The sequence below is a fragment of the Stegostoma tigrinum genome, unplaced genomic scaffold, assembly GCF_030684315.1.
Source record: "Stegostoma tigrinum isolate sSteTig4 unplaced genomic scaffold, sSteTig4.hap1 scaffold_238, whole genome shotgun sequence".
Lineage (NCBI taxonomy): Eukaryota > Metazoa > Chordata > Chondrichthyes > Orectolobiformes > Stegostomatidae > Stegostoma > Stegostoma tigrinum.
Window position 1 is genome coordinate 338,419 of NW_026728172.1, and position 12,039 is coordinate 350,457.

General features: G+C 43.8%; 1 long non-coding RNA gene across 1 annotated transcript; it reads left to right on the forward strand.

The window, feature by feature from the left end:
- Window positions 1-2,075: 2,075 nt before the first annotated feature.
- On the forward strand, window positions 2,076-6,919 carry LOC132207989 (uncharacterized). Its single transcript, XR_009444093.1, has 2 exons — window positions 2,076-4,078; window positions 5,348-6,919. It is a non-coding gene; the product is annotated as an uncharacterized LOC132207989 (long non-coding RNA).
- The last annotated feature ends 5,120 nt before the right edge of the window (window positions 6,920-12,039 follow it).

Genomic DNA, 12,039 nt, shown 5'->3' on the forward strand with positions numbered 1-12,039 from the left:
CCGAGCCAGCTCCAAGTTGAAATGGGGGAGTGTAATATTTGCTGGCAGGCTCAGTGGGGGAGAGGCATGCTTTCACATTGCAGCCCGTGGAGGGGGTGGGCCGGGCTCCGACAAGGTGTTGAGGGAATCCCTCAGCGGTCCCACACACAGCTGCCGGCGGGATCTTACTGTGCACCACTGCAGCCTGTAGGTCACCCTCACATGTGATGCAATGCTGTCCACAGGGCCCTGGCCTGAGTCTGCTGATAGCCTGATAGTGAGTGTCGTGAGAGGGTGTGTTGTCCCTCTATCACCCCCACTACCTCAGCCGAGACCCACCCCACCTCCCATCACCCCCTCAACCTCCAAAATGTGACATTGACATTGCAAATACCCACGAGACACAGCGGGGAGATGGGAACACATGGCAAACGTGAGGCAGGAGAGGGCATTTCTATTGAAACATCGAGGAAATGGGGGGAGTGAGGGACATTGATCATTCTCGAGCAGGAGAAAGTCAACAGAGATGGATCCATGGATAGGGGCAGAGACAGAGACAGGGAGGGAGAGAGACAGGCGACTGGACACTTTGGAAGGTTCATCGTTAATATTTCATGTAGAAACAGCACCAATCCCAGGTGGAACGGGCATGGGGTTTGTGCCTGGTTAATGGGAGTGGCCAGAGGGGAGCATTGGTCATTTCTTCGTGTTTTTTTACCACATCGCCAGAGTGTCAGAGAACAAGCTGTGGGGGGGGACAGGTTAAACACTGAGTGGGGAGATGGAGATGGACAGAGACACAGGCTCCGGGGAGTGACTCCCCACCACTGAGTTTCTGCCCAGCCTCTCAGGAAATAAACCCTGGGGGCAGTCAGAAAGCATCTGCCCCTTGATCTCAGTTGAAATCTCTTCAATTTCTCTGGGTTTAAAACCAGGGGAAAGTGCTGATAAAATGGGGAAATGTTGGAGGTCAGTCAGTGGCGGGATTGCCTTTGTTTCTGTTTATTTTTATTTCCATTTAATTTGCTCAATTTCTGTCTGTCTGTTTTTCTCTCTCTCTTCCCCCACATCCCCTCCCAAAAAAACAGGGCACCTCTGTCTCTCTCTCTGTCTTTCTGTGCTGGGGCAGGCGGGGAGATATCTGACACTGAAGCTTGCAGACAGAGTAAGGCACACAGATTCTGGGATTGGGGGTGTGGGATGTGTGAGGGGGTGTGAATCCCAGCCCTGGAGTAAATATCTCTCCTGCCCTTCCCCTCAAACAGAAACACTGGGACAGCCCTGAGGCAGTTTGAGACATCTTCCTGTTCCCCGCTCTCTGGGTTTAAAATCAGGAGCTGTGCTGATGTTTGGGTGGGGAGGGCGGGGTGGGGTGGGGTGAGGAGAGTGTGAGACTGTGGGTGTTCAGGCATGTTCAGCAGTGGGATCTTGCTGTGCTGGGTGGGGAATGTCTCAGATTGCTGAAGCAGCAAGCGGTGAGATTTTGCTGTGCTTTCGGTGCTTTTTAAAAATTTTAATCCATTTTCATTTCTCTCTGTCTTACTTCCACCCCCAAGGAGATTTTATTCAGGAGCTGAAACTCGGGATGATGCAGAGTCAGAGAGAAGCAAATCATTCTGCAGTGAGGAATCGTCAGACAGGAGCTGGGACCAGAGAGAGAGAGACCGAGAGAATTATAATCAACCATCTCGTGTCCTTGTCGTTCAATTCCACACTCACATGCTCATGGGGGAATGAATTATGGGGCTCAGGCAGTCTCTGGAGTTTGGACCACAAGGGCGTGAGACCTGGGCTGGCGCTTGGGGGAGACAAAGGGACAAAAATGGGGCTGCTGCACAGTCTGATCCCACAGATTTTACTGCCTTCCTCTGCCTTCATACTCCCAGCTTCTTGTCTCTCTCACAGCTTTCTATAAATCCCCATCTCCCCTCCATCCTTCAAATCTCCCCCTATCTACTGTACACAGGCTGTTAAAAGCAGAACAGAGTGGGGATGAATTCACAGGTTGATGCTAGGGTAATAGAATGGGGATGGGTTCAGAGGGCAGTGCTAGGGTAACAGAATGAAGATGGGTTCACAGGCCAAGACAAGGAAAACAGAGTGGGAATGCATCACTAGATCATTGCTAAAGCAACAGTGTGGGGCGGTGTTCAAAGGCCATAGCTGGTAGAACAGAGGCGGGGTGCGAGGAGAACAGAGGATGCATTCACAGGCTGCTGCACAGGGACATACTAAGGAAGGGTTCTCTGGCCTATGCTAGCACAACAGAATGGGGATGGGCTCACCGGCCATTCCTAGGTATAATAGTGTGGGAATGAGTTAACAGGCCATTTTCTATGAGAACAGTTTCAGCATACGTTCACACATCGCTGTTAGGAGAACAGAGTGTGGGATGGGTTTATAGTCTATGGCTAGAGTAACATTGTTAGGATGGGTTCATAGGCCATTGCAAGGAGAACACAGTGGGAGTGGGTTAACAGATCATTGCGAGGGGAACAAGATTAAGATGGGCTCACAGGCCATTGCTAGAGGAACAGAATGGGGATGGGATCATAGACTATTGCTATAAAACTAAATTGGGATTGGGTTCCCAAGTCACTGCTAGGAGAACAGTGTGGAGATGGTTGAACAGTCTGGTGCTAAGGCAAAAGCGTGAGGATTGGTTCACAGGCTGGTGCAAGTGATACAGTATTGATGGTTTCACAGACTGTTTCTAGCAGAGCAGATTGGGAATGGGGTCACAGGCAGTTGTCAGTGCAGCAGAGTGGAGGTGGTTTCACAGGCCGTTGCTAGGGGAAGAGAGTAGGGATTGGCTGACAGGCTGTTACTAAGAGAACAGAGGCAGGATCAGTTCACACGTTGTTGCTACGAGAACATTTTGTGGATGTTCAACAGGTTGTTGCTTGGGGTACATTGGAGATGTGGTCACAGTCTTTTGCAATGAAATTGGGGATGGGTATGAGCCTGTTTCAAGGGGATCAGAGTGGGGATGGATTCATAGGCCTTTCCAAGGGCAACCGTCTAAGGATCTGCTCATAGGCCTTGACTCGGGCAAGACAGTGGCAATGGGCTCACAGATTGTTGCTGGGGGAACAGATTGGGAATGTTTCACATGCTGTAGCTACAAGAAAAGACTGGTCGTGTGTTAATAAGTTGTTGCAAGAAGAAGGGAATGCAGACGTGTTCACAGGTCATTGGTAGAACAGTGGAGATGTGTTGACAGGCCATTGCTAGCTTAACAGAATGGTGATGGGCTTACAGGCTTTTGCTCTTGGAGAAGAGTGCGGATGGTACACAGGGAGAGAAAAAGTGTAGAACCGACACAGAGAGAGATCAACAGACAGACCGAGAGGGAAACAGAGGGATGCACAGATTGATTTGTTGTCACATGTACTGAAATACAGTAAAATGTTTTGTTTATGAGTGGTCCAGATCAGATCGGAGCCAGGCAGAGTCAGCATGGTTTACAAAAAGGAAGTCACGCTTGAGGAAAACGTTCAATTAAAAAAAACACTAGCCCAATCACTGTAACTCCTGGGAAACTCGGGCTGCAAATCACAGCACTCGGTCCCCACTGAAATCAACTGATTCACAACACCCCGATTTTGCATCTCTTTTTGCTTCTGGCCCTGTCTCACCTTCACCTCCCTCAGCCCAGCCAGATCCAATGTCAATTAGTGTTCAATGCCAATGCAGGCCAATGGCAAATCCAATGTTTACCTGGAAAGCGAGCTGGAGGAACATAAGACACAAGGTGTTACAATGTGATGGGGTTGTCGATGACAGGTTAGAGAGGCACAAGGATCTCATCTTTATGCTCCCATGTACTAGTTAGATGAATATGCTCAGTGCACATTACCCCTTCTACATTCATCAGTCTTGTGCTTGTGTTTAAGTTTTGAAAATGGCTTTGAATGTGAGACAAGTGGAGCTGTAACAATCCCGTGGTATTCAGCAGCAAAAAAAACCAATCAGGCTTTTCCAAAATGGGTATCTTCTGAGATCGTGAGCCACATGGAAGAATGAGAACTGTCTCACTGGGGCTCGCCATGTCTACTTTCAAAGTCTGCTCGAAGTGATCAGAAACTTTGCTGAATTTGTAAGTTTATCGAGAGTAGTGCTGGAATACAGGGAAATTGCAAAGTTTAGTCATTTGTTAAACAGAAGTTGCAAGAATATATCCAACTGTTACAGACAAGCCAATTTACTTTGGTTGCTTGGAAACTTGTAGACGCAACGGTGAAGGCAAAATGAAGAGTTACATGGGCAAAGATCAGTCAATTCATGGGAAGTTGCCATATATTTCTCCAGGAGACATGATGTTAGTTAACTTGCTGTTAATGACCTACGTTTTCTTTTCAACGTGTGAAATATGGGGTTGATCAGAGGAATACAGTTCATGTTTGTCCAAGACTTCCAGAAAGTATGTGATTCAATGTTATTGAGCTGACCCGTGAGCTTATGTATTTGGGGAAAATAACTACAATAACAATACATGTACAAAATTGGCTGAGAGAAAGGAAATACAACAGTGGCTTTGGATATTTTTTGGGATAGTTGAATGAATCTATTGAAATTCCCTCGGTGGCAATGTTGAGACCCTTGTGTTTTCCAAATATATATTAATGCTCTAAACATAGGACTACAGGGAACAGGATCAATATTTGTGCATACGTTAGGATTTGGAAACAGAGAAAAATGTGAGCAGAATGGTACAAAGAAGAACAACACAGCAAAGGAACAGGTGCTTTGGGCCACCAAGACTGTGCTGATACATGATGCCTTTCGAAACTAAAAATCTTTTGTTTCTGTGCAATCCATATCACTCTATTCTCTGCCTATTCACCTATCTCTCATATCCACCTTTACCACCCCCTCTACTAGTGTATTCCAAGCACTTACAACCCACTGTCTAAACGCTTGCCTCTTACATCTCCTTTAAACATACACCCTTTTGCCTTAAACTTAGATCCCATAGTAATCGACATTTTCACCTGAGAAAATACTTCACTCTCCATTCAATCAATGCCTCTCGTAATTTTCTGGAAACTTGTGTAAAGTTAGTGGGGTGTGTGGATCAGAGGTGGATGAATTTCAATGTGGAGAAGTGTCAGGTCATACATTTTAATGGGATGAATGTACATCAGCAATATAAAATAAAGGGTACATCTCTAAAGGGGTTGCAAGGATAGAATGACCTGGGTATATATGTGCATAAGTAATTGAACATAGAAGGACAGATTAGAAGAGAACTTAATAGAATCTACAATATTATATTATTTAATTATTTATTAATTACATGGTTTATTAATTTACTTATTTTTTCTCAACGGCAATGACCTGGGTTTTGTTTCTCGGTTTCATTCAGGCACATTAGGATTGCAGCACGAGCAAGTGGCCAATTTCTGGTTGGGTGGATGGAGAAGCCTGATTCATTCATATGAAAACCTAGGATAGAAACTTATGGCCCTGAGGAGACGCTATCCTCAAATTGAGTGACTGCTGGCCACGCTGAGGGATATTGTACAGCAGGGAGAATAGTCAGTCATCCTGAGCTATGAAGAGGGGATGTTGTGAACATCTGTACTGGACTGATGGATGGATTTTTGAAACTCCTTTTATCAGAGCTCAGAGTGGCTGGTACACACAGCAAAACCCAAATCAATTGAAATGATTATCTCTTCTGAATGGCTCGCTCTGGCTGATGGAGATTGATTTTACAAACTAACTCATAGAATTTCCACGGAGTAACCTCAGTTACATCACCCGATTCCAAGGGATTTCCTTAATTTTGAAACTATTCTCTGACATGGAACTTTTGAAATCTTTCCAGCTACAGGTTCCAGCAGATTGTAATATTGTAATCAATAAGACTGTTTCAGGGCTAAATATTTTTTAATGAGTCATTAATAATTTAAGGATTTTATTGTTGTCCTGTGTTATTTGGGAGAGGTTCAATGTCTCTGCATCTGGAGTGACACCTTTGCTGTGGGATCTGAATCCATGTTCATCTATTGCTCTCTTTCACTGATGTTTGATGACTAGCATCGGAATGGTGGGCAGACGGCACACTCTGTGCTGTAAATCTGTATAACTCTGTCCATCTGTATGGTTTTATGACCCTTGCTTTCCTTGATCACCTCTCTGCCATTGTCGAACTTCCACTGCCTCCAATCCTGCATGTATTTTAGATTCTGTTTCAGGCTATACATTTACTGTGTCTTCTCCCACTGCCCATCCCCTCACTATGTGCGACTGGCTTACCAGCATGATGTTCCCACATTATCTTTCACAGGAATTGTTTCTTAAGTGCAACAGTTCACCTGTTTTCCACTTCGGAGACAATATTAACAATCACATTCTGCAGCATTCCTCACCTCCACCTAAAGGTTGGGAGATTTTGGCAAACAGCATTTTCTTTTGTCTCTTCACAATAGATAACGCATTAGCCACAGCCAACCAGTTTGTGCTTACAGTGCTCAAATATTAATAGTGCCCAATTAATATTAATAACACCTCCTTCAACTCAACCAGACAGGGGCCAGCCCTTCTTTAGTTGAGGTCTCCAGTGATGCTTTGAAAAATCAGAGTCAATCTGTCTGCGTGAAATTTAAACAAAGTTTGGTCATCATCTAACTGGTGCATTTTCCTTTGCAATGCCTTGACCAATCAGAGTCTATTATTCGCCCAGGTCAGTACAGTATAAAACGTTTGCTCCCTTTCCATTGGTGCTTATTGTGAATGAACCGAAGTGTGCAAGACAAAAAGCTTTGATGAAACTTGCCTTTTTTGCATACAGTTGGACATTATTGAACTGTTGTACATTGTTGTGGCTCGGCCTCTCTCACAATGCCACCACACAAGGCCTTATAGATGATTATGGAGGAACAATGTGTATTGTGGTTGATTAATTATTTCAATAAATAAAGAGAGGACAGAACTGTGAGCATCGGCCCCTTATAAAATGAGCTTTGTAAAGGGTAACATTGAGGAGCTAGGAAAGGGCAGGAGAGTTAAACAAATACTTTTCAACAATATTCACATTAGGGCATTCTTGCAACTTTAAAATACACAAATATAGTCAAGCAGCAAAAAGGGGAGGAAATAACCATAACAGGAGAAAACATACTGTGGTCAATGAAGTATTTCAAAAGATAAAAAGAGAAGAGAGCTGTGAACATCGGCCCCTTAGAGAATGAGATTTGTCAGTGATAATGAGGAGCCAGGAAAGAGCAGGGGAGTTAAACAAATAATTTTAATCAATCTTCACAGTAGGGAACACTTACAACATTACAAAAAAATTAAGTAGTTCAGCAGCACAAAAGGGGAGGAAAGAACCATAATATTGATCAGAAGAGAAAAAGTATTTGTGAAAATAATAACCATTGACAAAGAAAATAGTGGTCGGCCGTTTGGTCATTCAAACCTGCTCCAACATTTAACACGATCATGGCTGATCATCCATCTGTTCCTGCTTTCTCTCCATACTCTGATCCCTTTCACCCCAAGGATTATATCCAAATCCTTCTTAAATACATTCAATGTTTTGGCTTCAGGTGCTTTCTGTGGCAGATAATTCCAGAGGTGAGGAAATTTCTTCTTATCTCAGTCCTAAATAGCTTGTCGATGACAGGTTAAAGAGACACTAGGATCCCATCTTTATGCTCCCATGTATGCCCATATCCTAAAAGTCATGGTTCTGGACACCCTGTTTATTGAGAACAGCCTTCCTCTGTTTATCCTGTGTAGCCCTGTCAGAATTCTTTTGTTTCTATGAAAGACCACTCTTCTGAACTCGAGTGAATATAGTCCTAACTGATCCAGTCTTTCTTCACATGTCAGTCCTGTCATCCCAGGAATCATTCTGGTCAACCTTCATTGTACTCCCTTCACAGCCAAAGCATTCTTCCACAAGAATAATGAGACCAAAATTGCACACAAGAATCCAGCTATGGGCTCACTGAGACCTGTGGAATCACAGAAGGACGTTCCTGCTCCTGAATCTGAATCCTCTCGTTAAGAAGGCCAAAAGAAACTAACTTGTGCTTGGGACATTTGAAAACAAAGTGTAAGTTTTGTGTTAAATACAAAGCTAATTTATTTGCCTTTTACTCAGAAAATAAAAACCTATATTTTCAGGAAAGTCAATTTAACATCAGTAGAAACAGACAACAATGAAATGTGTTCATTACCGAACATAATTAATAGCAAAATGCAACCACTGTGGTTATTTGTGAATTCACTCATGTTTTTTTTGGGGGGGGGGCAGCAGGGGGGGTTGTCGGGTGTTTGAGTGAATCCCTTCCCACATTCAATGCAGGCGAACGACCTCCCTCCAGTCTGAACATCACTGGCATACAATGAGGTGAAATGATCACCTGAACCCAGTTTGAAAGTGAAAGCACTGGAACGGTCTCTCACCTGTGTCAACACATTGATGGATCATCAATTGTTGAGGACTTTTAAAGCATTTTCTGCAATCTGAACATTCAAAGTTATTTCAATAATGTGAGCAAGTTCATGGAGGCTAATTGTTCAGAATCTTTATACCATTTCCCACATTCTCTGGTCAGAATGAACTTGCTCGTGTTTCAGCAGGTACAATGATCTGACGAATCTCTTCCTGCACATGAAGCAAGTGAACGGTATCTCCCCTGTGTGGATGCATTGGTGTACAGCGAGGTTACATATTCATCTGTACCCAGTCCCATCATGAGAGTATCTTATTGGGCTCTCAACAGTGTGAACATGTTGATGGGACATCAGTTCTCCAGAACATTTACAGCATTTCCTGCAGTCTGAACATTGAAAAAGGTCTCTCATTAGAATGAACTTTCTGGTGTTTCACCAGGTCAGATGAGTGAATGAAACACTTCCTACATATGGAATAGATGAACGGTCTCTCCCCAGTGTGAATGTGCTGGTGTATTGGGAGTTTAGATGATCGCTTGAACCGAGTCGCACAGTGAGAGCACCTGAATGGTTTCTCACTAATGTGAGATATTAGTTCTCTCGAACTTTTCTCGCAATTCCTAGAGTGTGGATATTTTAAAGGTCTCTCCCCAGTGTGAACGTGCCGGTGAGTCAGCAGATGGGATGAGTGAGTGAATCCTTTCGCACACTCAGAGGAGATGAACTGCCTCTCTCTTATATGAACTTGCTGGTGTGTCAGCAGACTGGATGATCAAATGAATCCCTTTCCACAGTCAGGGCTGGTGAACGGTCTCTCTCCAGTGTGACCACACTGATGACTTTCCAGGGAAGATGGATATTTGAATTCCTTCTCACAGTCCTCACGTTTCCATGGTTTCTCAGTGTGAACACTGGTTTTGGCTTCCATGATCAAAGCCTGATGATATTCAAGACATGATGAATTCAACATTTCGTTAGAATCTGCAGCGAGATTTGAGTTCACTGACTGCAAATGCTCCAACTTCCTGTAAAATGAATAACAGACAGTAAGAAGAAAATATGACCCACAGGGAAAAAGGCAGAACTTTAAAACTGGACTGAATACATCTGATCATTTGTGCAATAGACAGTGGACAATGCGACCATGAAAGCTCTTGGATTGTTATAACAATAGAACTGGTTCAGTATTGAGCTTCAGTGAAAGGAACTGGCTGCCAAATCTGGGGCTGCATAAAGGTGTTCTTTGTGGGAAAACTGAGAAATAGGGAGAGCATTAATGGAGATGGGCTTCATATGGGCAGCACGGTGGATCGGTCGTTAGCACTGCAGCCTCACAGCACCAGGGACCTGGGTTCGATTCCAGCCTTGAGCGACTGAGTTTGCACATTCTCCCTCTGTCTGTGTCGGTTTCCTCCCACAGTCAAAAGATGTGCAGGCTCGGTGGATTGGCCATGCTAAACTGCCCATAGTGTTCAGGGGGGTGTGGGTTATTGGGGGATGGGTCTGGATCTGGGTGGGATGCTTCAAGGGGCGGTGTGGACTTGTTGGACCGAAGGACCTGTTTCCACACTGTAGGTAATCTAATTCATCTGCCAGTAATTCTAACAACCTCCCAAACTCACCAGACAGAAACACAAGATCAGGTGGTGCATGGAAAAACCATCACTTCCAGGACTCTGAGCAGCAGATTCAGACTGGAAAAGATTATTGACTTGCTCAATATGTCAGAATGCATTTTATTAAAAATTAAACCTGCTGAAAAAATAGGGATTCTGACAGTCAGAGTTTATTTTAGCCTCTAGTTCAGTTAGAATGTAATACTTTGCCAATGATTTTCTGTATCATATAACCTACTCTGCAAATAACATCTTTCTTCAGGCTATTTTCAAGTTTTTGCAAGAAGAAAATAAATGATGAATCATTTGTACCTTACACATTTTAATTACTGTCCTCACTGCTTATGACGGGGACTGTACCACATAGTGAATAGAAAATACAGATTGGGCTATTATTCTGCAGAAAAAAAATCCATTCCGTTTGCAAGCTGCGCCATGACTTTCATTTTAGCTTCCCAACCCAGACAAAATCCTCTGTTAAGAACAAAGAACAACATAGCACAGGAACCAGCCCTTTAGCACTCCAAGCCTGTGCCTGCACATTCTAACCCTCCATGCTAAAAATGCCTTGATTCACAGGATCCGCATTCCTCTCTTCCCTTCCTGTTCATGTATTCAGCCAGGTGCTTCTTGACTGCTGCTGCTGCGTCTGCTTCCATTGCCTCCTGTGGCAACACATTTCAGGAACTCAGCAACCTTTGTGTGAAAAGCTTGCCTTGCTTATCTCTTTCACACATTCCCCCTGCAGCTTGAACTTGTGTCCTCTAGTAATTTATCCCTCTGCCCTGGGGGGAAAAAAGTCTCATACATTCCGCTCTATCCATGCCATTCACGATCTTATAAACTTCTCTCAGGCCACCCTCTCAACCTGCTGCGTCCCAGTGTAAACAAACCAAGTCTTTCCAACCTTTCTTCAATGCTGAACTCCCCCATAACCATGCAACATCCTGGGAAACCTATTCTATACCCTCTCCAAAGCATCCACATCCACATGTGGTGTCCAGAACTGAATGCAATATTCTAAGTGTGGCCTAACTAGAGTTCTACAAAGCAGCAGCATAACTTGCCTGTCCATATCGCCATTGCACCTTCCAATGAAGGCAGTCATCCCAAAGGCCTTTTATACTAAATTATCTACCTGCACCATCACTTTCAGTAGCCTGTGGACCTGCACACCCAGATCCTTCTGCATATCAATGTTCCTAAGAGTTCTGCCATTTACTCTATAATTTAAACCTGTACCTGACTTTCCAAATTACATCCCCTCATATCTGTCCAGATTAAACTACATGTCATCTTTCTGCCCATAACTCCAATTTATCTATACTCTGCTGTATCATCTGACAATCCTTCTCACTATCTGCAACTCTACCAACCTTTGTATTGTCCGCAAACTTATTGATTAGACCAGCCACGTGTTCTTCCAAGTTATTTATATAGACCAGAAACAGCAGAGGTCCCAGCACTGATTCCTGTGGAACACCACTAATCAAAACCCTCCATTCTGAAAAGTATCTTTCCACTGCTACACCCTGTCTTCGATGTAGCTATCTCTCCAGCTCATGTGACATCATCCTTTGTACCAGTTTGCCCTGATAGACTACTGCGCCATTCTAATGAAGCTCGCACGACTTGAACGCACAGCAGCTTTCTTTCAATTTGGCACTTTCCAATCTTCCAGATTGAATGTGGAATTCTGCAGTCCCTGAACCATCAAACAGTTATAAGGATCTGGAAAACTTGACCTGGAAATATGCTGGTACTGATGTCATGTTCAGTCTGTTACTGCTCGTCGTCAATTCCCCACTCAGTGGAAATAGTTTCTCTGTAACTCCGCTAACAGTCACTAATCATATTCCCAAGACTTTGATCAAAAATATTTCTTATTAATCAATTTCCAGGGATACCTCTCACAGAATGAAGTGATGTGTTTTAGCAGAAGGGATAGGTAGAGGCAATAACACAACACTAAAGAGTGTGCAGATTCTGAGGGATTCACATGCACAGATATTTGAAAGTAATAAATAGATTA